At 34.5% G+C, this 25,034-nt stretch overlaps 2 pseudogenes; one reads left to right on the top strand and one right to left on the bottom strand.

Annotated features, from left to right (window-relative positions):
- LOC131650665 (uncharacterized) overlaps positions 1–12,105 on the bottom strand; it is a 32,561-nt pseudogene extending 20,456 nt beyond the window's left edge.
- Positions 12,106–12,795: 690 nt separating this feature from the next.
- On the top strand, positions 12,796–21,826 carry LOC131650664 (probable pectinesterase 53; annotated as a pseudogene).
- Positions 21,827–25,034: the final 3,208 nt, after the last annotated feature.

Raw genomic sequence — 25,034 nt, 5'->3', positions numbered from 1 at the left:
AGGCCAGGCATATCTTGATAAGACCAGGCGAATATCTCGGCGTAGTCTTGCAACAATTGAATCAGTCTTTGCTTGACACTGTTTTCTAAGTCAGCCCCAATTCTGACCTCTTTCTTTTCTTCGTCACTGCCCAAGTTGATGACCTCAATCGGCTCCTCATGAGGCTGTATGGCTTTTTCTTCTTGTTCTAGAAGTCTTGCAATTTCTCTTGACACTTCACAATCTTCCTCACTTTCGTCCTCAGTTTGGTAGATCGGATTTTCAAAGTCATGACGGGCAATAGCAGAGTCGTTATTGACTGGATCCAGCGTGTATGTGAATCTGCATGGTAGATATGTGAGTGTGTATGAAGAGAAAAACATAGCTATTTGAAAGCGAATAAAGAAAGAAAAAGGATCACAAAATTTTGAACATGCAAGCATCCCATGATTTTATTGAATGCACATAATCATGATATGACAAACCCTTTTTATAGAAGGACCGTTGTGCTAAGGCACACGGCTTTCAAGCTCATGGTTCGATTGTTCAGGAACCACTTTTATCTTTGCACAAAGAAAACAGGAAATGGCATTTACTCCTGATCAAAGGAGATCACATCCTCTGCTTTCCAGTTGTTCAATCAGGGAGCACCCAGCTGTTCCAGTTGCAGTTGTTCTTTTCGTCTTCCGTAGCATTGATTCCGCTAGTGGGAAAATGCGTAGGTAATTCCTCAGGATAAGTTGGATGATTTGTTGGATATGAGAATCCAGGTGGAGGTCCCTCTATTGGCTGAGCGAGATGCTTGATAAGGCCGTCCCATGCAGTAGGAATGATGTTTTGAATAGAGACTTGTGCATCCTGATAAGGAGTGTACTGTGACAGAAAATAACCTTCGTTGTTTGGCATCTTCCTGGCTTCTTCAAGAGCGAAGTTGTCGTCGTACTGTTCGTCCCATCCAGTCGGGACAATGTCTTTGATGGGAGTTGAAAAGCTCGGAGGAGCGGAATATTTCACCATATAGTTGTATTTGCCGCTGGGTTCTCCTAGCGTGTCCCATACTTCTTTGGGTGGATTTTGATATTGCTGAGTGACGGGACTTGTGATACTTCCGTCATTTTGATTACCCTCTTCTGTTGGAGTAAGATCTTCCAGAGCAATGTAAGAATTCTGAGGTGTGATATACTGGTAGTTGTAACCGTCATTTGGTCCTCCCACAGCATCCCACATTCCCATGGTAATGGGTGGAATTTCGTCTGGATATGGCTGAATGATGTGGTTCAAGTATGTCCCTTCATCATCAATGGCGTTTACTTCTTGGCTGGCGAAGTGTGATATTAACCCTTCAGAGCGAGGATTTTGATCATTCTTTTGATTTTCACCATTATAGCCCAGACCTAGCTTGTCGGACTTGTAGGGTATATCAGGGAGTTGTCCCCATACTGTGCGATCACCCTGTTCAATCATGGCTTTGGCATCTTTGAGAGAAGCCATAGTTGTAGCTGGAGTAGCAGGAATATGCTTGGTGGTAGAGATATCTGGAGATACAACCTCAAAAGCTTGATACGGAGTTTCGATGGATTCGCCCTCCATCTCAACATACTTGTCGTTGCTCAAGTGACTGACCATATATTCTTCTTCGCCATAGACTGTGACAACCTTTCCTTTTACTGGGTATTTTAACTTCTGATGCAGGGTAGAAGTTACAGCGTTTGCCCCATGTATCCAAGGGCGTCCTAGTAAACAGGAGTATGTTGGAAGAACGTCTATTACGGAAAAGATAACATCGAAAGTTTGAGAGCCCACTCTGATTGGGAGCTTAACTTCTCCGTACACCGTTCTTGTTGACCCATCGAAGGCTCTTACAACCACATCACTTGGTTGTAGCACAACTCCTTTGAAGTCAAGTTTTTCCAGTATTACCTTTGGTAACACGTTTAGAGAGGAACCATTGTCTATTAGCACATGAGACAGAGTGGTGCCGTTGCATTCGATAGAGATGTGCAGGGCCTTGTTGTGATTTCTTCCAGCAGGAGTTAGATCCACATCAGAGAAACCAAGACCATTGGGCACTGTAAGACTGGTGACACAATTCTCAAATTGGTCGATTGGGATTTCTTGAGGCACATGCGCAGCTTGAAGGAACTTCATTAGAGCTTTAGCATGAGCTTCTGAATATTTTAGCAGAGATAACATTGAGATTTTTGAAGCAGTATGCCCCAGTTGTTCGACAATATTGTAATCACTTTTGCAGATGATTTTCAATATTTCGTCCATCTCTTGCTTTGATGGATCCTCAGCAGTGATCTCTACCGGATTTTGAACTGGTTCGATCAGTGGCTCTTTGCCTCGAGTGTTGATATCTGGAATAGGAATTGGAACCTGGATTGGACTAGCAGCAATATTTGGAGAAATTTCTGGTGAAAAGATTCTTCCACTTCTCGTGATCTTGCTAGTGCCTGCAATGTTACTTACAGCTGAAGTAGTTAGTGTTGCGTCCTCTTTAGTCGAGGGATCCTGCTTAACTCCATGAATGTAAACATTAGTGTCATATCCCCATGGGACAGCTTTGTCTGAGGAGTATGGAAATGGAGTTGGTCTAGCAATGACTACTGATGCCACTTTGAGTGTAGCAGAAAGTTTGAATGGAGCCTTGGTAGAGATTTTGAATGGTAAGCTGGAGATCACTGAGACGTCTTCCATTCTTATCCCGTTGGCAAAGACTTTGCCCAACATGTCCATAGAAGGGAGCCTCTCAAACATAATGATACGGCGATCCATGTGTTTTTGAATTCCCATCTTTAGATTTTCACAACCATTGGGTTGGCGTGAGCAATAAAAGCAGTCGGGATCACAACCTGGAAAGTAACCAGCTTGGATGAACTTTCTTTTGACTTCGAGGAGTGGAATTGATACTTCGTTCACATCATAAATGTAAACTGTGTCTATGATAGCATTAACAGTTTTGTCATGCTTTGGCATAGGTGCTGTGATGACATTTGGAGTTTCTGGAGGATCGAACTCAATTTCTCCAGCATCTATCATGTCTTGGATTTTATTTTTCAGGGCCCAGCAGTGATCTGCGTCATGTCCTGGACAGTTTGAATGATAGGCACATGTTGCATCAGGGCGATAATTCAGAGAAGAAGTATTGACATTCTTCGGAGGACCCCTTAATGTGATCAGATCCGCTTTAAGCAAGTGCTGCAATGCCTGAGAGATTGGCATGTTGATTTTGGTGAAAGTTCTTCTTGGTGCATCTGGTCGATGCGTATATTTTGGCTGTTGATCTTTTTGAGGTGCAGATGCGGAGATCATAACTGCCCCTACAGATTGATGCTGATCACTTTTGTGACTTGTCTGAATTTGCGCTGTATTGACCTCATTTCTGATGGGCCTTTTTGTAGTACCAGAGGAGGATCCTACTTGAATTTTTCCATTTCGAATGCCACTTTCGACACGTTCTCCGGTCAGTATTAGGTCAGTGAAACCTGATGATGAACTTCCCAGCAAATGGCTATAGAATGGGCCAGTTAAAGTGCCCATGAACATGTCGACTAGTTCGCGATCAGATAAGGGTGATTGAACCCTTCCAGCCATATCTCTCCACTTTTGTGCATACTCTTTGAAACTTTCTTTTGGTCCCATAGACATGCCTCGCAATTGAGTACGAGTGGGTGTAAGATCAGCATTGTATTGGTACTGTTTGTAAAAAGCAGCAGCTAATTCTTCCCAAGTATGAACCTTGGTATTTTCTAGCTGGTAGTACCATTCGAGTTGTGTACCCGACAGACTTTCTTGGAAAAAGTGAATCCACAATTTGTTATCTGTTGTATGAGGTTGTATCTTCCTCACATAAGATCTCAAATGTAGTTTTGGACAAGAAACTCCATCATACTTTGCAAAGGTTGGAACTTTGAATTTTGGAGGGATGACAACATCCGACACGAGTCCCAGATCATTGAAATCTAAGCCAGGTATTTTTTGTATTTCCATAGCTTTCATACGATCCTCCAACTGTTGGTATTTGTCATCATCCTGTTCGTCTCCAGAATGATCTTCTTCTTCATTTGAAGAGAGAGAGGGTTTAGCAGAACCCTGGTTGCTTTGATTATCTTCTTGTTCATCATCACCGACTGTTTCAGGGATCGGTGGCTTTGTGAACTTTTTGACTGGAATTTTGATCTTTCTTCTCAGGTGACTCACACCTACAGATCCTTTGGGCTTCTTTTTCTTCTTGATTATCAGGGCTTTCAGTTCTTGCTGCCCCTTTGCCAGTTCCAGAATTGCCACTTGAACTTGGGCATTCTGTGCTTCGAGATTCTTGATGCTCATTTCGGATTCCATCTCTTCTGACTGAAATAAACAGCGAGAAGATGAGAAATCCGTCATGTGAACCTGTTATGAAATGTGTATGACTGGATGCCATGTGTATGCAATGTATGAAATGTATGTGCAATGTATATGAATGCAATGTATGAAATGTATATGCAATGCATGAAGTGAAATGTGTGTGCAATGTTTCAAGGATCTTAGAGTTTAGATTTGTTAAAGAAGAAACAAACGTTAGTTAATCAATTTATTTCTTTTTTCTTTTTCTGCTTCTTTTTTTTTGCTTCTTTTTTATTTGCCTCATTTGGGCTTACAAGACAGAAATAAAATGGAATGATCCTTCAGGTCTCCCGTGGACGCTTTCTCTTTGCCCCCAGGAATGTGTTGATCTGTTGCTCTTCTTGAAGCTGTCCGGTGAGCTCCAATATCCTTCTCTCATAGTCTTGACAGTATGATTTGAAGGTGTCTCTTTCCTCTTTGAGTTGAACCCAGGATTTTTGCAACTCTTCCAAGTCAGTTGGCATATCCGGGTGTAGAATAACTTGAGGTTCGTAACCTTCGACTTCTGATTCAATAGTCACAGGTAGAACAGCAGGATATGGCATAAGGAGTTTCTGAGCATGAGTGCGGACCCATCTGAGGTAGGGTTCCATAGGAATAGAATTCCATTGCCCCAGAGTATTGCTTTCTATTCTATAGACACTGCCCCATGCATGTATGAACCTTCGTCGGTGTCTATGAGAATCATTCTCGTAATCAAACACAATGCCATGGATAATCATGTCATGAGGACCATTGCTCCTTGCATATCCGAATTGGCGTAGAGCTAAAGAGGGATTGTAAGTGATGCCTCCTTTGATGCCAAGGAGTGGCACATTAGGGTACTCTCCACAATGATCAATGATAGTAATGTCTCTTTGAAAGAAGTTGTTCCACCGGATATCTGAATGAGACAAAGACATAATCCTGTGAGACCATTGCATTCTTTGTTCATTTCTCAACACTGATCGGGGAAGATGAAATGTAAACCACCTAGCCAGTAGTGGTATACAGCACATGAGAGTTCCTCGTTTCTTCATGGTACGAGTGTGTAGAGAATGTAGAATGTCTCCCAGCAAGGTTGGTACCGGGTTACGGATTAGGAAAAGGTTGATGATGTGTACACTTATGAACTGGTCGGAATTAGGGAACAAAACCAACCCATAGATCAAAAGAGCCATAACTTCTTCAAAAGCTGGATAACTTTTGTTTTCTAGCAGTAGTCGAGCCTTTTCCAGTAAGAATTTGGCAAGCAAACCCTCAACTCCACTCTTTGTTTCCCAATTGGATTTGATTTCTGACTTTTGCAGATGTAAAGCAGCAGCAATGACTTCAGGTTTTGGTTTTCTTTCTAAACCAGTGAAAGGTAATTGATCTCGGATTGGTAATCCAATTAATTCAGAGAATTCTTCCAAAGTGGGTACCAACTGGTAATCAGGAAATGTGAAGCAATGATGTTCAGGGTCGAAGAACTGGAACAGGACCCGTATCATGTCTTCTTCAAACTTTGAGGTAACCAAATGGAGTAGGTGACCATGCTTTTCAGTGAATTGAACATTCCTGGGGAATTCTGACACCAAGTCTTTTAGCTCAGACGGTATCGTTGAGATGTTGATTCGGATGTAATCTTTGGTGGCGGGAGCCATTACCTGCAAAAACAAAGGTAAACTCTTTGATCCTTGAAGTGTCTGGTGCAAAAAATGATATGCTTATGATGCAAACATGTGGCACACAAAAACAAATCAAACAATAGCCTTAGGTTTAAAGGCTTGCATGGAGTTGATAGGTGATACCCTCCCCTCTGAAGTTGAGTTGGTTGAAAACCTGTCCTAGAATAGTATTCGGGTTCTATGATCCTTGGAGACAACATCTCAATACGGCGCTCGGACGGCCGATCAAGAATATTCCTCGAGGATAACTAGCTTCGATCAATTTCAAAGCTAGCCACTTAATAGGCCACAAGTCAAGTTCAACTAAAAGGTTCTAAGACAAATTAGTGTTAATGACACTTCGGAAGCCTAATATACTCCTTGATCGCTTTCAAGGGACATCAGTATAAACCAAAGTATCACACTAACGATGACTACCAGATCAACCGTATCGGTACATGCCGTACAGTTTCCTTGGTCTATTGTCATATACTTAAGGTATCTCGAGATTCGGGTTAGAATCTTTCACACAAGCAAAGTACCCAAGCAAACCTGTGAAAAGTAAAGCAATCAGATCAAACAATTGAAAACATCGAAATGATCTATACTCTAAAGGTAACCCCTTTTGAAAACATTTTGAATTTGTATTCCCCAGCAGAGTCGCCAGTTCTGTGGACCGTCCTTTCGGGCCATACCCCTCCGTGGGTGGGATACGTGAACTGACTCTTTTTTGTCGATCGGACATTTTCGCGTCACTTTTGAAAAAGTTTACAGAGTCGCCACCGACCTTTTATTTTATCCAATGAAGGAAAGGTTTATAAAAGAAACAGAAAAAAGACCTTTGAGAGATTCTGGGTAAGGGGGTAGGTTATACAAAGGGAAGGTGTTAGCACCCTTTGTATCCATGGTTATCCATGGGCTCTTTAGTTTGCTTAGCTCATTTGCTTTACTTTTCAATTGATTCGGAATGCTTTACCTGTGTTTTTGAAATACCTTTGCAAATAGAATTTGTAATGATCCTTGTGCGGATATATACAAATGCTTGTTTATCTTTCGAAAGATGTTTTGAAAAGATCGTTAATTTTGTAATGATCCGTGTTTGGATGTATACAAAATATTGTCTTTTGGAAAATTCGTTTTAAAAAAACAACAGTGTATGAGAATTTTGTTTGTTTTGATTTTGAGCAAGCAAACTAGGAGGTCTACCCTGAGTTAGGAGGTCTTTATCCTTGTTCCCTTTAAAAATCTATCCATTCGTCGGATATAAACAAAAGGTTCGATTTTGTACTCGAAACAGTAGAAATGTAACTTTGATTTTGAAAAGAGTGAAAAGGGGTTACCCTAGGAGGTGCAAATGTGATTGTGATTGAATTCAGATATTTATCTTTGAAGTTAGTGATCTGACGGTTCAGTTTTATCTTTGACATACACGCAGTTTATATGGGTGCTGGAAATTAAAATGCGGAAATGTAAAGTGCAGAAAGTAAATCTACGCTATTACATCGATTGTGCGGGAAATGTAAACTAGCCTATTTACATGAATTTGACATCCTATACATTTATCTAGGAATTTTAAATTGCAAGAAATAAAAGGCATATTTTTGTATTTTTGTGATTTATTTTAAATATAATTAATGCATTATTAATTAATTTAAAATAAAGAAAAGATGGAAATATGATTAAACCTAGCAAATAAGTTTAAAAATATGTACAAAATGTTTGTTAATTGATTTTAGAACAAAACTAATTTTTTTTGGAATTTTTGAAATTTGTTTTTGGATATTTTAAGTTAATCAAAACATAATTATGCAAATAATTACACAAATAATTAAAACTTAAAGAGAAAATTATCCTAAATATGTACAAAATTAGTTTATGATATATAAACAATATTTAACACAAAGAACAATTTTTTTTTTTGATTTTTTGACTAATTAAAATAATTAATAAGCAAATATACAAATACATACTAATTAATTATGAAAAATATTGAAATTTTGAAGAAAAATAAAATATTTTTGTTTCATAAAATAATATATTATTTTAGAAGTTTAAAATATTTTTTTGTGGAATTTTTGGAAGTTTTTAACTATTTTTAATTAATTTATCAAAGAAACTAAAATAAAAATAGAAAATAAAATTAAAAATATAAGGATACTGATCTGGTGTGGCAATTAATGAAGGAGCATGGTGAGCTTGCATGTGTGAGGCGTTGGATTGGCTTTGAGATTGATCCAAGGGCACAGATTTGTAGGTGCATGGTATGATGGTGTACACTGAATCCAAGGGGATTCAAAGTCTTTGCAGGGGCCCACGCTGGATTGACCAGCGAATAAGATTTGAGGGAAGGGCCACCTTGGCGCGCTGAAAAGTCAGACGAACCACGCTTGGACGCGTGGTCGTCTTCAACCTCCAGAAGTGAGGTTTTCAGCTTCAAATAGCGGGGGTTTTTAACCTCCCCTATTTGGACGTTAAAATTCCAGTTTTTTAACAACCTATGAACCTGCAAAAAATACGAGTTAGCAATAGAAACAAGTGACCCAGATCCACTAATTAGAGTGTCCTGAATCCAAATATGTCATTTGTTTTAAGGTTTGAAGCTCCTAGCTATGGATACGAAGAAGATGAAGCTTAAACACTCATGGACTCGTTTTAATGGTGGAGCCTGATCCTCACGTTGGAACACTCATGCTAAGGCCCAGATCACACATATAGGTCCCCATAAGGATGTTAGGGTGGTTAGTTTGCAGTGAAATTAGTTGCATATACAAAAACGAAAATAAAACTCATATGTACATGAAGAGCTTTAAGTGCTTTATACGACTCTCATATGTCTATATTTAGAGCTCAATCTTACTCTATAATGTTTGAGGAGATGATTAGAAGTGTTTATTGGTATTGATATTGATTGGAAATTTGAATTTGAAAATTACAAAGTATATGCAAATTTTGAGAATTTTTGTGATATTTCTTGCTATACTCTTGCCCTATTTCGTGTGTCCCCCCTTTTGCTGAAGTATGATGCTTCTTTTATAGCCCAAAGTTGCTTGGAACTCAAGCTAAGAAGCTTTGTTGTCTTTGTTGAAAGTTTGATTTTTAAAATATTAAAAATCTTTGAATTGTTGACCAAGCTTGACTCCATTCAATGCTCTTGTCTTGCTCTTCAATTCTTGCAGAAAAAATGAAGATTCCTTGAAGTGAGTCATACTTGGAGGCCAAGCAACCATTATCCATGCATTTTCCTTTTAATTTTAATCTTAAAGTAAGATAAAATTATGCAAAAAATGGCCAATAAAGATGTGGGCTTTGTCTTGGTCGTGGGAGGCCCATAGTAACATGGCAAAGATGTTTGGACCATAAAAACTTGGACTCATTTGGAAAAAAAACATTTTTGAGCAATGTTGATTTCATGCATTTTCCCAAAATTTAGCCAACTTCAACAAGGTGTAAATCCTTCAATTTTTGTCATATGAAGGAGATCTTGCACTTTTTGGAAACCTCAAAGAGTCCTCTAACCAATGTCTTTGGTCTCATATCAAAATGATTTTTGGTTCTCCTTGTGTGTCCATTTGAAAAAAGTGTCTTTTTGTTGACTTTGAAAATGACCTGTAATGTCTTTGGCCATATTTTTCAAATGGTGAATGCTATGACCATGGGATCAATTGCATTTGAAAGATAATTGAATTTCCTTCAAAATGAGCTTTGGTTGACATTTTTTGGATGAAGGATGAGAGAGTTATGATCAGTCAAAGTTGAGTTGACTTTTCAGGCAAAAACCCTAATTTTGAATCTTAGGGTTTTGTTGATTTTTGATCTTTCCTTGATGAATTGTGATCATCCAATGATCAAATGTTGAATCCTTTGACAAAATATGGACTTTGACAAAAAATTTCATTTTTGACTGTCAGTTGACTTTTTTGGTCAAACGGGTCGTCTGTTGATTGTTTGAGCTGCTGAAGGTGCGTCTGAGTGAATTGAAGTTTGAAAATTTGTATGATGGTACTTTGAGATGTATGGATGTATATGAAATCCATTTGAGCTCTCAAAACTTGTTGCTCCTGTTAAAACAAGAAAAACCCTGATTAGGGACTGTCTGTATAGGAGGCAGTTAAGCGTACCTGATTTTTGTGCAGTGTTGAGTTTCTGCTAATCATGTGATATTCAGAAGACTTCTAACACAAAAATCTTGGAAATTTGAATTGTGAATGATTGATTTGATTGATTGTACAAATCACTGTGAATTGTACTGTCTGCAGTTTGTCTGTCAACCGACTGTTCGTGTACTGAAGCAGCAGTTAAAGTGAAAAATCAACCGTCAAAGTTAATTTTCTTTTTTTTTTTTTTTTTTTGTTGTTATTTTTGTTTTTGTTTGGTGTGAAGCATGAAAATTTATTTACATGACTTGTTAGAAAACAGAAACATAATAAATAACTGATATTTACGGTATGCGGGCAAAATTACCGATAATAACCTGAAAATTATTTAATGCACAGAAATAGAAATATTTGACTGGCAGAAAATACACAAAATATTATCTTAGTAATTAAGCAATATTATGACAACTAGTACAACATTTAATACTGACAGTATAAATATTACATACTATATTGAAAAGTACGACGAATAAACGGTACGTTTAAGAAAATAAGAAACACGACAAATTTTAAAAATGACGGTTGACGAACCATGCTATGATTAATAACATGTAGAGGAGTGGGAGTGCAACCATTGCAGGTCCACACTTCTCAGGACTGTGTAGGCAGAAGAAAGTTGTGATCACCGTAGCAATGGTGACGACTGTAAGAAGCAGTGTTTCTATCCATTTTGCCATTTTTGCTAGGGAAGAAGAAATGATGGATTATGAGGTAGGAATTTGAAAGATGATTTAGAATTTGATGTGAGATTTGTGGGAAGAATGAGAGGTATTTATAGAATGGAAAGATGATAGAGACGTTGGGGAATGATGTGATTCCGTACAAAAGGAAATTTGAGTGGTAGTGAGATTTGAAAGAAAGTGTAAGGTATTGTTGGGAAAAGAGAGATGGATAGAATAAAGTTGAGATTTGAATTTGAAAGGATAGATTTGAAAAGATTTTGAAAATAATGGAATATAGCACAAAAGTTAGTGGGAAAACAAAAACAATTGTTACCAGTACAGTGTGAGTTTCCTGCTTTTGCGCCTGCAAAAAGATTTAACCCTGCATGAACTGTGTTAGTACTATTTATCTGTAAAATAAATAAATAGTATTTGTGAAGTAAAGAACAGTATTTGGCGTTTGCGTAAGAATAAATTCCACTGTAAGCCAAGTTACTGTGTAAGAAAAATTCTGAAAACCAAGTTCTTCATATGCCAGGATATTTTGAAAAAATCCATGTTTATATGAGACTCTTAATTTTCATATTGAAACTTTCCTGAAAAAAGAAGTGGGCAAATTTTGGGGTATAACAGTGGGTATGGTAACTTGGATATAAAGACTCCTCTAAATATTTCCCTAGTCTCATTATCTAATTCATAATAGTATTTTTTATACTCACAAATGAAACTATCTATTTCACACATATTACATATCTGCATATTAATTAGATGAATTTCTGTCTTTTCTCGCAAAAGTTTATTTACTTCTGTTTTATGTTCAAGAGTGTTGTAGCCTATGAATTCTTTATATATTAATTCCATTATTAGTTTTGCAAATTGTTGATTGTTATTCTCTACCATTCATATATATTGATTCCATGTTTCATCATTAATACTCGTTAAGAATTTCAGCACATTTCCTGTTGTTCTATAAGCTATTAAATTCTTGACATCCATTAGATTTATCTTAGAGAATTTTTCATCGGTTGCTATAAGCATAATCATATCATTAGACCATCTTTGTAGTATATCCTCTGGATTTCTTACACAGTCTAAGTTTAATAATTTTTTAGATTTAGTTTCTTCATAGTAAGGTTTAAATTCTTCCGCAACTTTTGTCCATTTTCCACTGGCCTTTGCATAACCTTTTTTATTCATAATTTCATATTCATAGTTTTCCCAAGAACTATGAGGATTCCAACTCTCTTCACGTTTTCTTTTTTGTTTAGAATTACTTGTTTTTCCTTTTTCCATAAATATTTCATCTATATCTGATTCAGATCCTCTTTTTGAAAAAATAATTTAATATTACTTCTTCATTCTCTTCCTTAGTTTCTATTTTTTCTATTTTTTCTACTTGTTTATTTTCGTCTTCTATTATTTGTAGTTGTTTCATCAATTGTCTAATTTCTTCAATATCATTAGATCTTCTTAATGCTTCTATGTATTCAGTTATTATCCCCTCCATGAAGATGATGGGTTTATTAACATAAATGTAGTTATAGGTTCTTGTTTAACTACTTTTAGTTGGTTTACTTCTTTTGTTTTAACTAATATTTCTTCTAAATCTTTTATTATTATACTTCTATTACTTTCTTTATGTTTTAACAAGGTTTCTAATTGATAAAGAATTTTCCTAATTTTTTGAATATTTATATCTTCATCAATTTCTTTATCTCTATTAATTTCATCAATGGTTTCATGTATATTATTTATTTCATTAATACCATTTTTTATTTTATTAAAAGTATAATCGGCAATTTTATTGGTATTTTCTATTAATAATATAATATTTTTATTTATTTCATTCATTGTGTTATTTAAATCTTTATACATCACATCAATTTCTTCAGATAATGACATTATTTTAAATTTTCCGTGGCTATTTCAACTTTTTCTAGTAGTGTATCACCTGGAATGATTCAAATTCTACCATTGAAAGTGATGGCCGTCCGTTAGGGACGTTCAATACTGCAACTGTTGCTGTGTATGCCGACTATTTTATAACAATTAACATGGCATTTGAGTTATATGAAAAATAAATTAACTTAGTATTACTCCAATCATATTTTACATATTTTGTATTTTTAATAGAACACTGCTTCATATAATAGAATAGTGCTTCATTAAATTTATTTGAGGTAGTTTCTCATTAATTTTATTTGTGTTAAAATAGAACACTGCTTCATATTCTGCATCTGCTTCATATTCTGCATCCAAATATAACAGGTGGTTGCACTTCGTATTTTTGGTAACAAAGCCTTTTTCAATAATTGCTCATTCTTTGGAGTTCAAGTCACTCTATATGATCATAAGGGTCTTCACAATTTCAAAAATTGCTTTATACAAGGCTATGTTGATTTCATCTTCGGTTTTGGAAGGTCCTTATACGAGGTATACATTAATTTCAATTAATTTATTTATATAGGTTTTTGGAATAATTTTTACCACTACTAAATTGACTTGAGGATGGTCTAAAATAAGTGAATGTTTTAAACATCATACAAAATTATTTCACATTAAAATTGAATGTAAATTTTTAGAAATAGATTTTTACAAAAAGTTTCAATGACATAGCATTGTATTATTATTAAATTGATATATATATATATATATATATATATATATATATATATATATATATATAATATATATATATATATATATATATATATATATATATATATATATATATATATATATAAATTAACGTTATATGAAAGCTCATTTTGACGTTAATCTTTGGATATCTTGATCGTATAGTAAATCATTATAGATTAAGCTCAAACTTTATAGGCATGATCTATATAATATTATGTTTCAATCCAACGGTTGAATTTAAAAAATATTAATTCAAAATGTAGTTATTGAATGAGTGTAACTCGTGGTGTAACTCTTCGGGTGTAATTTGATCCCTCCTCATATATATATATATATATATATATATATATATATATATATATATATATATATATATATATATATATATATATATATATATATATATATATATATATATATATATATATATATATATATATAACTGCTTTGTTTTGATTACACAGAGCAGGAGATATTTAAGTCACTTGATGATATTGATATTATTCGAATTTTCACCGCAAAGAAGTCTCATAAATGACACCTGACTCGTAATTTTATTTAGGTAAGTTCTTAGGTACCCACTTGTAATTTTATTTTAGGTAAATTCTTAGGTACCCACTCCTAATTTTATTTAGGTAAAATCTTTGGTACCCATGATAAGTAATTGGGTACTTGTACTCTAAGTGAAAATTAATTTAATATTTGAATTTATTTTAAAATAAAATAATTGTAAAAAATGACATGTCATTGAATCATAGTATTTGATTGGATAAGGGTATCAATACCCAACTAAACTCAAGGACAGTGTTTTAAAAACTGGATCGGACCGGCCGGTCGGACCGGTTGAACCGGGAACCAGCCAGGTAACCGGTCTGGTTCGATTGTTAGATCGGATATGTCATTGAACCGGTGTGAATCGGTCAAAACCTTCAGTTTTCTAGATCCGGTGATTTAAATGCATTTTTAATTTTTTTCAATTTTAAGAACTTAAAAAAACATCATTTTAATGATTTTAATGAAAAATTAAAATAAAAAATAAAAGAAAAAAACATAAAATAAAAATAAAGATGTTTCGGATGCAGTTAATTTTGTTGCAGATGATTTTGATATTAAAGAAGGAGATACCAACATTGAAATAATTTTTTCTTCTTTAAAATTAAATTTAGTAGACAATGAACTTATTTATTATAATTTATTCAATTAGATAATATTGCGATTAAATTTGTTTGCAAATATATACTTTGTAATTTTGTACTATTTTATTATGTGTGATACCTATGTTTAAAATTTGAATTTAAATTATGAACTTGGGAATTTATTTAGGATATGATATTGTAATACGGTGAACTGATTTTATCGAAATGTGCGGATAGCAAGAGTCGCCACCGACTTTTATTTTATCCAAATTAATTAGAAAGGCTAACAGAACAGGAAAAACCTTTTAAATAAAAAAACAGGGTCCGGGGGGTAATTATGCAAAGGGATGGTGTAAGGCACCCTTTGTATCCATGGTTTTCCATGGGCTTTTAGCCAGAGCAAGGCAATTAGGGGCAATTACCTTAATAATGCAGAAAATCAGTTCTTTTAGCCTTTCAGGGTGAAAGGGTCTAGCCATGCCATAAAAGGGCAGTGAGCCTTTCATTTGGAGGTTGAAGGGTCATTGAGAGTTCGTTCGCCATAAGACTGCCCCATGCCATAAAGAGGCAGGTAGTCTAAGGGAAGAACCAGAATAGCCTTTCGTAGGCAACCAGAGGATACCTCAGCCTTTTGTAGGCAACTTCCGAGGGTCGAGATCATATCAGTGTATCGAAGGCAGCATCATTAGGGACTTATGATCTTAATCGAGGCAACATGGCTGAGGTATCCTCGTATTCGAGGGACATGGCTATTCTACGAAAAAACACAAAGCAACAGGCAACAAGGCAACAAGGCAACAAGAGGGATTACCAAAAAGTGTGCGTGGGTGCAACAATCACGTGATTAATTCAATATATTATCTTATAATTAGGTGATTCTAATTCAATTAAATGATTGTCACTCCCTAGGATTACTAACCACATCAAATTAATATAAACAGTAATAATAGCAATATGGGGAAGGGGAACAGAAACCAGCGGATCCCTAATAGGGTTTGGCATTTGGCAAACCCTGAAAAGGTGGGAAAAATGGCAAACAAAAATGGGGTGAGTGCATTATCGGTTCGGAGGCAAACATGGCTAACCCTAAAAAATAGGAGGACAAAAGAAATTAAAATAATTAAATAAATAGGCAAACATGCTATTTTTGTAGAAGCGAAATATCGACTCAGCATTTTAGTAAACCTTAAGGAGTCAGGATACCTTTTGGTGACAGTATGCTTTTGAACCAACCATGCTTCAGTTAGGACTTTCAAGGGTTGTAACGTGGCTTAGATCACAGTTTAAGAAACAAAGGATAATGGCTCAAAATTTGATTGTACCCACCCCTCTTCGTGATGATCTTCAGTCCTAAGCTCAGTTAATTCAACTTATGCATTCAGGTTACAAGAGACTTTTGGATTTGCACCTTTGATAATGATGATGGTTCACGAGCAAAGAGAACTTTTGAGGTGACAGTCACATTGTGTTGTTCAGGAATTTATTGACTTCTCTGTTTTCATCTTTTTGATATCCCTAACTTTTGCCTGAACTGTTTATTTTTGAGATTACAGTCAGCGGGATGCCTTGGTTTTTGCCTAAGTCATCTTTTTGTTTTTTGACTTAGCAGACTTTTCTTTGTATATATGTTTTTTTAAATTTTTTTCTTTTAGAAAGATATTGACTGCCTCGCTTAATGATTGATGAACCATCATTGGCTTTTGATTGACATATCCAACACTTATTTGATGTGTGCGGATGAATGCTTGTGGTTGAAACCTTTGTTGAAAGGTGTACCGAGTGATTCTCTTAAAATAGAATGCACAGCCAAATTAACGGAGAACTACCCTGCCCCGGGTTATGATCAAGGGTTTTTTAATTAGTACAAGAGAGAAACTTCTACTTCTTAGGCTCAAAGGGGTTGACGAGGGATTAACATCCTTATATCTCTACTGTTTAGGAATTGAAACAATGCCTGTACATCATCAGCATAGTCCGCTCCAAAGCATACTGTATGAGGTTGCGGTATCATTTTCGTCATCCTCCCTCAGAAGGCTTACAGCTTAACAGGAGTTGGATAAACACAAAACATATGCAAAGTAAAAAATACAGTTTAAAACGAATAATAGAGAAATAATTTATTGAAGACAAACATATGCAATGCACTGATGATGATTATTAAAACAAATAATGTCTATCATAAGCCGAATGTTTAAACAAACAGGAAAGAAATTGCAAATGAAAGTACATCTAATGATCTAAAAGTCTATCTTTCTAGCCATCCACAGCATTATCAATCTTGTTGTGATTAGGCATGGGAGCAGTGATCACATTAGGAGTTGCAGGAGAGTCGAACTTAATTTCACCAGCGTCGATCATATCTTGGATTTTGTTCTTCAATGGCCAACAATTCTCTGTGTCGTGTCCAGGACTATTAGAATGATATGCGCATCTTGCATTGGGTTTGTAACTAGGAGCAGAGGTGTTAGGATTCTTAGGAGGATCCCTTAGAGTGATCAAATTTGCCTTTAGCAGATGTTGTAAGGCTTGAGCTAGCGACTTATTGATCTTTGTGAATTGACGTCTGAGTGTATCTTGTTTGTTTTGACGACCTTGTTGAGGCGCCGGTGTGGAGCTTAGAACTGCCCCAATAGATTGATCATGGTTTATCCTTTTCTGCCCATACACATCATTGGAATATGACCTCCCATGGAAGTGCTTCTTTGTAGTACCTGAGGATGTAGCCACTTGAATCTTACCACTTCGAATGCCACTCTCGACACGTTCCCCAATCAGTATGAGTTCAGTGAATCCAGATGATGAACTTCCCAGCAAATGATTATAGAAAGGACCAGTCAGTGTACTCATAAACATATCGACCAATTCTCTGTCAGCCAAAGAGGGTTTGACTCTTCCAACTAGATCTCTCCATTTTTGAGCAAACTCCTTGAAACTTTCCTCGGGTCCCATAGACATGCTTTGTAGTTGCACGCGAGTTGGTGCGAGGTCAGCGTTGTATTGGTATTGCTGATAAAAAGCAACGAACAAATCTTCCCAGGTACGGATGTGGGTACTCTACAGTTGATAGTACCATTCGAGTTGAGTTCCAGATAAGCTCTCTTGGAAAAAGTGGATCCAGAGCTTCTTATCAGCAGTGTGAGGCTGAATCTTCCTTACATAAGACCTCAAGTGCATCTTGGGACAGGAGACTCCATCATACTTAGAAAAGGCGGTAGTTTTGAATTTTGGAGGAATAACGACCCCAGGAACGAGTCCAAGCTCTTCAAAATCCAGCCGAGGTACCTTCTGAATTTCTACGCTTCTCAGACGCTCTTCTAACATCTTGTATTTGTCATCGGGATGTTCGTTATCATGGTAATAGTCCTCTTCTTCTTCAGAGAGTTTGGCATAATCATGGTTACTTTTTGCATCAGTTTTGATACTAGCATCATCATCTTGCTCATCCTCATCACTGTCTTTAGAGGCTTCGGCATCCCTGAGTTGTAAGATCGATCTAAGCTTTTTCACCAGAGTCTTCTTACTCTCTTTGGGAGTTTCAGCTTCTTCAACCTTTTTGAGAGGGCCTTTGAACCTTCTTCCCAGATTAAGAACACCTTTAGATTTCTTGGTCTTCTTTTCCTTCTTAGTCAGAAGGGATTTCAGCTCATCTTGCCCTTTGGACAAATTCAACATCAAGGCTTGGAATTCACCATTTTGAGCTTGGAGATCCTTAACTGATTGTTCGAGATTCATGATGCGTGAAATAAACAGCGAGGACGGATAAGAGACTCATTGTAAGAAACCTGTTATGCGATGTTATGAATGCAAATGCAGTGTTTTCGAGGATCTTAAGGAATTTAGTTAGAAACTTAATCAATCACAGCTTCAACCGGAGAACCTTGGCTTTCCTTTTTTAGCGTCCTTCTTTAAGAATCAATCTCACCATATCAAGTGGGTCATCGCCTCTGACTCGGGATACTTCTGAATTTGAAGGTACATGGCTAGAGGAAAATAAATCCTCTTGCCCCTTGATAGGTGCTAAGCCTTTGAATTGGAGGGTATGCGGCTAGAGGAAAGTAAATCCTCTTGCCCCTTGATTAGGAAATCAACCTTTGATAAGGGCACCTTAAACTGTGCGTCCTAAATTCCTAAGATCCTCGAAAGGGTTAGTTAAATCATGTTATGCTTATGATGTCATGATGTTATGCGAATGAAGTTCATTAGGCATTGTGTGAGATAGTAAGGACAAACAAGTCCTTTTAACAAAACCTGTAAGGAAACGAAGGTAAGTAGCAAACACAAACAAGTCACACAAGTCACACAGTTGCCTTAAGGGTAGGCTTGCATGAAGTCCATAGGTATATACCCTCCTTCCTTTTGTTTAGTTGGTTTAACCTGTCCTAAAAAGTAACCAGGTTCTATAGTGCTCATATCCCTGATCTTTCTCGCGGGCATTGTCTCAACATGGCACTCGATCGGCCAGCCAAAAGCATCCCTAGAGTCCAATCTCAATGAGTGTAGCATCGAGTATCAACCGACTTCAGTCAGGAATCCAAAGCCAGCTATCTCGCTACTTCCTATAGGCCAAAGTCAAGTTCAACTAGGGTTCTAAGGGCGAATTAGTGCTTGTGACACCACGCGGCAGCCAAATGCCTCCTCGATCATATTCAAGGGCCATCAGGACAAACCAAAGTGTCGCACTAACGGTGGCCACCAGTTCAACCATAACGATACATGTCGTACAGCCTCCCCGGTCTCATGCCACATTCCTAAGGTACACTAGATCCGGGTGTAGGATCTTTCACACAGCAGAATTCCCAAAACAACCTTGAAAATTAAAACAAGCAACGACAGATCCTGCTTACCAACATAAATATAATAATTGGAGTTTTTTAAAGTCATATAAAAAATATGTATATTTTCTTTTTTTTGTAATCAAGATTTCATTAAAGAACCAAAAGTTCTAAACCAAACGATTACAAAAGACGGGTTATAAAACAAAAACCCCGAAGAAGATTACACGCCAAAAACACCCTATGAAAGATACAATAAAGGAGTATTGAAAAACTCATAGAAGTTGTATTTGGTACGAGTAATATTCCCGATGAAAGACCATCTCCAAATTAGCTCTTTGATGCTCCAAATAATGTCGGAAACGCTCCAAGAATCATTCCGAAAAATGATGCCATTTCTCACCTTCCATAAGGACCAAGAAATGGCTAACCAAAAAATCCCTTCCCTCCCGGAATTCACTTTCTTTTTCTTACAAAAGGAGTGCCAATCAAAGTAACTACTCCAAACATCCACGCAGACGTAATCGGAAAACCCAATCCACAAAGCCAAATCTTTCCAAACCAAGCGGGCAACATGACAAGAGAAAATAATATGAGACAAGGATTCCCTCTCCAAATTACATAAACCACAAACATTAGGAGAAGTGAAACCAATTCCTCTAGAGAGGAGTAAATCCCTTGTAGGCAATCTATCAAGCAACACCCTCCCACCAAAAGCCTTGACTTTAGTAGGAACCACCACTTTCCAAATAAGGGGAAAATTACTAGCAAAATATAAATCTGGTCCTCTCGGTAGATGAAAGAAATTAAATAGAGCATAAAAACATACTAAAAAAATGTGTGAATAAATTACTAATAGTATTTAGCACAAAAACTTAATTTTTAAAAAACATTAATAAAAAATGCAGAAACATTCACCACTAAACAAAATTCAATGCACCATTTTTTTTTTTTGGTTTAATCTCATATATCAAATCCAAATCAGCAACTCCTTTCAATTTATATCATGGGTCTAAATTTATACCAAATAGGATCATTGGTCCATTCAATAAGTGACTAGATAATTGTATAATAGTTAATATATTTAAATTTAAATATTAAAAAAAAACTATGACATATATTATTAATTTTTTTAGAAGAAGACATGTTTTTCTAGTAGGAATAAAAATAGTTTAACAATGGTCTTTGTCATTTAGCAAATAAAAGATGTACAGTGATATGATATGATGTAAGCTGGAATTGTCAAAGCATGTGAAAATTTTCATATTATGTAATTGTGAAAATATTGAATGCAAAAGACAAAACCATGTTCATTGAGTTTATTGTAAAAATATATATGATGTGATGTATATAAGCTGGAATTGTCAAAGCATGTGAAAATTTTCATATTATGTAATTGTGAAAATATTGAATGCAAAAGACAAAACCACGTTCATTGAGTTTATTGTGAAAATATATATAACCTGTTCAAAATTCTACTTGACCACACTCTTGCTTCTTCACTTCACACTCTTTGCTTCTTCATATTTTCTTGCTAGTTCACTTTAAATTCAACTCTTTGCTTCATATTTTCTCAGCTAATTCACTTTAAAAAAAATTCTAAAAATTATGGAAAACATGCTTATATGTAATGCTTCAGGATGTAAGGTTTCCAGAACCGTGACACCATAAGAAACGACGATGACAAACGTTATCATCGTCGTTTCTTATGGTGTCACGGCTTCCGGAAGCCATACACCCTGAAGCAATGCATATAAACATGTTTCCCATAATTTTTTCTAAAGTGAATTAGCAAGAAAATATGAAGCAAAGAATGTATTTGGTAGCAAGAAAAAATTGAAAGATCATTTGAAAACACATCTGAATAAATTCAATTGCTAAGAACATAGGCTATATTACTGCTCAAAAGCGATCAAGTTCATCATTAGATTCTGGATTTTCTTTTAAAAAATGTAGTGTGAAAGGTAGTGGTCAAATTTACCTTGGAAGACCATGGGGAGAATATTCCAGAGTCATTTATTCTTACACCTATATGCAAGAGATTATTCTTCCCAAAGGATGGGAAGATACTATGAATGGAACACACTATGCGTTAGTACTCTTAATATTTTTCCATCAATTTCTTTACTTTATACAATTCTTTATTAAATGCAATGAAGGATTAATTATTATATAGGTGTGTGTAAATTAATTAATGCAGCAATACAGTATACTATGGTGAGTACAAATGCAGTGGACCTGGATCCAATTTTTCTGGAAGAGCTCCATGGGCGCGAAATCTCTCTAATGAAGAAGCTCAACCATTTAATGAAATTCATTTTATTAAAGGAGAAACTTGGCTTATCAACCCTAATTAAAATGATACTTTTGTTTATGGAAACAATGCTTTAATTTACTATTAGATAAACTAATTGTATATATAATGAACATGCATATTACTATCCTTATTTTTCTATTTAAATTTTATATAGGAATAATGTTGAATACCTATTCTGATTTTATCTTATGCTTTATATATATTTTTTCTCCTTTATTAGATTTTATTTTATTTGGTTTCATGTTGATAGTGAGTTGTATTTATTTTGTTGTTTAAGTTTTTCTCTAGTCCTCTTAAAATGTTTTCTTTTACTATTTCAAAACTCACCTTACTTGTGATAGGATGTTAAAACTCTAATTCATAAAAATTGTAAATTTTACACGGAGATAAAAATTTATCTTTAAAATTAAAATTTTTTTATCTTTAAAATTAAAGATTTTTTTATTATTTCATATCTTAAATATGCCAAAAATATTATATTATATAATATATCTAATAGATTATATAACAAAAGATCTAAACATTGAAAACCTAACAAAATAGTAAAGAAAAATCTCGGACAATAATATTAATTCTAAAGCAAACTTAAATATCTAGACACTTTATTTAATTCTCATTTTCTTTTTTATTATTGTGCTATGGTTCTAAAACAATTGGTAGTATTTTTTTTAACAATATACTCCATTGGCTCCTAATTATAAGTAAAAAGTACCTTAAATCTTGATTGTTATAATAAATAAAAATTGTTAATTTTTATTAATTAATGTTTGTATTATTAATATATTTTGAATTTAATTAAAATATATTTAATGTTGGTAATTGATTCATCAAATATAATTAATAATATTTGATTTTATTTTAATTGGTCATGAAATTAAATTTTTTAATTATATTTAACAATTTTTTTTAATCAATAGAAAAATAATTATTTTTGCTTATAATTATAATCAGAAGAGAAGAAGAGTAAGAATCAATATTATAGTTACTCTAAAAAGTGACAAGAAAGTGTGACGATTAAATGCTGAATTTGTGAATGGCATATGGAAAAAATCAAGGAAAATTGAGTTTAAATTGGATGTGACAACTTCTTTTCTTTTGTGTAAGTTGGAGGCGAAAGAGTTTAAATTCCTTGGAATTATTATTGGTTCTAATCCTAGAAGGATCTCTTCTTGGAGACCGCTTTTGGATAATTTTAGGAGAAAATTGAATTCTTGAAAAGAGAGATATCTTAGCTTTGGTGGTAGGATCACACTTTTAAAGTCGGTTCTGAATAGTTTATCTCTTTACGTTATCTTTTTATAAAGCTCCTAAGAACGTAATTGGTGAGATAAATAAATTGTAAAGTAATTTGAATGTATTGATAGTCTTCATCAACATAAAACCAGTCCTTTACTTGCAAGAGTTGTTGATGATTATCGACAGAGTGTACAAGTGCTTCAAGTTATAGCAAAATATTTAAATAATGGATAATAATTGTCTCTACAGAATAAACTATAAGTTTTTATTTTTGTAAGCTAAGAGATTCACATTGTAAAACAGTCATTAGTATTTAGTATCAAATATTATATAATTAATGATAATTTTTGTCTTCCATAATTTTTTATTAAATAAATATAATTAAGTTGAATTTATATTCTTAAGCAAGATCACATGTTTGAGTGTTTGTATATAAACAACTATCATGCATCTCATCCAAAACCTATCATGGATTCATTCATTCAAGATAGTTCATTCAAGATAGTTTCAGTTTTCTTCAATGTTTTAAAACTCGAATCAATTATCGATTTGGTTAAGCTATTGAATCACTAAGTTGTTGGTCGGACCAAGGGACCACTTATCGGAGCGTATGTCTTATAATTCAATTTGTATACAAATTTGTAAGTTTCATAAATTAACAAAAGTTAAAAATAATAATTTTATGATATTATAATATCATAAATTAATAAACTAATATATAGAACATAAAAAATATATTATACTATAAAAATAATAAATCTATAAATAAAAAATTAGTAAAAAATAATGTGATTTTTTACTTTCAAAATAATAGAGATTTATACTAAAAATGATTTTAAAAAACTTACTATTTTAATCACTTAAAGATTGCCCTAAGAGCACTGGTTAGCATTTTCCTTTTTTTAAGTAATGAAATTTATATTAAAATAATATAAAATTGTAATTTCCTTTTTATTTAGAAACATGATTTTTTTTCCAAATTTTTTGTTAATTTATAATATTGTTATATTGGATAATTAATTTTCTAACTTTTTAAATTTATTATATTATATGATTAATAATTAATAAGTTGATGAGAAAAGATATTATATATTCTATAATTACATGTTATAATTATTATTAATTATTAATTGTATAATTAAATCGATTATATAATGTTTTTAAGATAAAACATATATTTTTATTATTTCTTTATAAATATTGATGTAATAATTATATGCATCCCTTACCTAAAAAGGTGATTCGTTAAGTTAAAGTTGTGTGTAGATTATTTTACGGTCGGGTACTGTTAAAGTGTCTAGAAAGTCTCCTATAGTTTGGCCAAGGGTTTGTACACCTAGAAAGAAATGGAACAAGATCAGGTGGCTGTGGAATTTGAATGGTAAAACGGATTGTCTTTGGATGAAATGGATGCATAGTTACTACACAAAAGATTGGTTAAAGTGTGGCCGTTAAAATTGCTATTGTGGGGGTTTCAACCGCCATAAGGGCTACTGTGGGGGTTTTATTTCGCTTCTATTTTTAGTCTGGGAAGCACGCTTCAAGCTGAGTTATTGAAGTTTTGTTTCCATAAGCGCGCTGAAGGGTCGCTAAGCGGACCCTGTTGTGTAAAACTTGTTCAAACTTTGACATGATGTATCTTTTGATTTGTAACTCCTTTTAAGTGTCGTTTGAACCTCCGTGAAGCTCTAATCACTGCATATCTAATGAATATGAATTGAAAACCTTTGATTATCTTTTGAAAACCTTTTCTTGAATTGCATTGTTTGATGTTGTATATGTTGTTGCGAAGTGATGTATTGTTGTATGACGTTACAACATAGTGACGTGATTGTGAAATGATGTATTGTTGTATGATGTTACTACAATGTCGTGATTGTGAAGTGATGAATTACTATAAAAATAATGATGTTTAGTTGATGTTTGTGATGTGTTGTAAAAGTTGTGTTTGTGTGGAAGTTGCATTCATTGAGTCACATCTATTTCATAAAGCGATGGTGGCCTTAATGGCAAAAGTGACGGTGGCCTTAATGGCAAATAGCGACAGTGTGCCCAATGTCAAATTTTGAGACGGTGGGAGTTTTACGCCAAATGGTACCACATGCATTTACATAAGTCGAG

Source organism: Vicia villosa, linkage group LG2, assembly GCF_029867415.1.
Source record: "Vicia villosa cultivar HV-30 ecotype Madison, WI linkage group LG2, Vvil1.0, whole genome shotgun sequence".
Taxonomy (NCBI): Eukaryota; Viridiplantae; Streptophyta; class Magnoliopsida; order Fabales; family Fabaceae; genus Vicia; species Vicia villosa.
Note: the sequence above shows the minus strand (reverse complement) of the source record. Positions and strands in the feature narration are given on the sequence as shown.